We start from the raw sequence: 1,094 nt of genomic DNA, 5'->3' as shown, positions 1-1,094 counted from the left end.
CCGGACCCCGGCCCAGACCCGGAGGCCGGCCGCGGGACGTGTGTGCGTGTGTGCATGTGTGTGCCTGCGTGCGCATGCGTGTGTGCGCGCGTGTGTGCGTGTGTGCGTGTGTATGTGTGTGCCTGCCTGTGTGTGCTGGGCACGGCGGCGGGGCTCTGGTTCTCGTTGGCGTCCAGTTTGGGACACACCTGGCACGTCGTAAAGTGATTTACGAAGTGAAAGTGTTAAATGAGGCCACCAGCTGGAGCCCCGACCCGGCTTTATGAGTTTTATTAGGTGCCCTATTATGGAAAATAAACTTTAATCCGACCATAAAAACCAAATCTGAAAAACATATTTGCCTTGTAGTCTGGGACACTGCAGCGTTCTCGGCTGAGTCACTCCTCCAAAGGGATTAGTTTTATTGAGGGAGACTCAGGGCACCGCAGGACTTTGATACGGGGTGGGGGGCGCCCACGTCCTGCGGGAACCCCCCCGCAGGCCCCTCCCCGCGGCGCCCGCCACCCCCGGAGCGCGGGTCGGCCTGGGGTCTGGCGGGGGCGTGGGAGCGCAGGGGAGGCCGCAGGGGTCAGTTAACCCGCAGACCTGGAGGTGCTCGTCGAGCCAGCCCGGAGCGGGCCGGGGTCCCCACACCGCGAGGGGCGGCAGCGTCTGACCCGCAAACTCCGCGCCCGCTCAGGTCCGCGGCGGCCTGGGGGCCAGACGCTCCCTTCCTAAGCCTTCTCCGGGATTTGGATGTTCTACAGCAAGTCTGCCCTTTCAGTAGGAGGGAGGGAGAGAGGGGGGAGGGAAGGGGAGAGGGAAGAAGCGGAGGAGGAGGAGGGAGGGAGGAATGGAGGGAGGAAGGTAAGAAGGTGTGTCCTCGTTTTAATCACCTTAGCGTTAACTGTATACATATTGTTGGGCAACAGCTCTCTAGAATTTTTTCATCTTGCAAAACTGAAACTCCCACCCCATTAAACATCTCCCCTTTTCCCCCTCCTCCCAGACCCTGGCAACCTCCCTTCTATGTGCTGCCTCTAAGAATTTGACTATTTTAGATGCCACATGTAAGTAGAATTATGCAGCATTTGTCTCTTTGTGACTTGCTTATT

Source organism: Aethalodelphis obliquidens, unplaced genomic scaffold (assembly GCF_003676395.1).
Source record: "Aethalodelphis obliquidens isolate GAN/ISIS:26980383/991018 unplaced genomic scaffold, ASM367639v1 scaffold5, whole genome shotgun sequence".
Taxonomy (NCBI): Eukaryota; Metazoa; Chordata; class Mammalia; order Artiodactyla; family Delphinidae; genus Aethalodelphis; species Aethalodelphis obliquidens.
The sequence above is the reverse complement of the archived record's forward strand: the minus strand, read 5'-3'. Positions refer to the sequence as shown.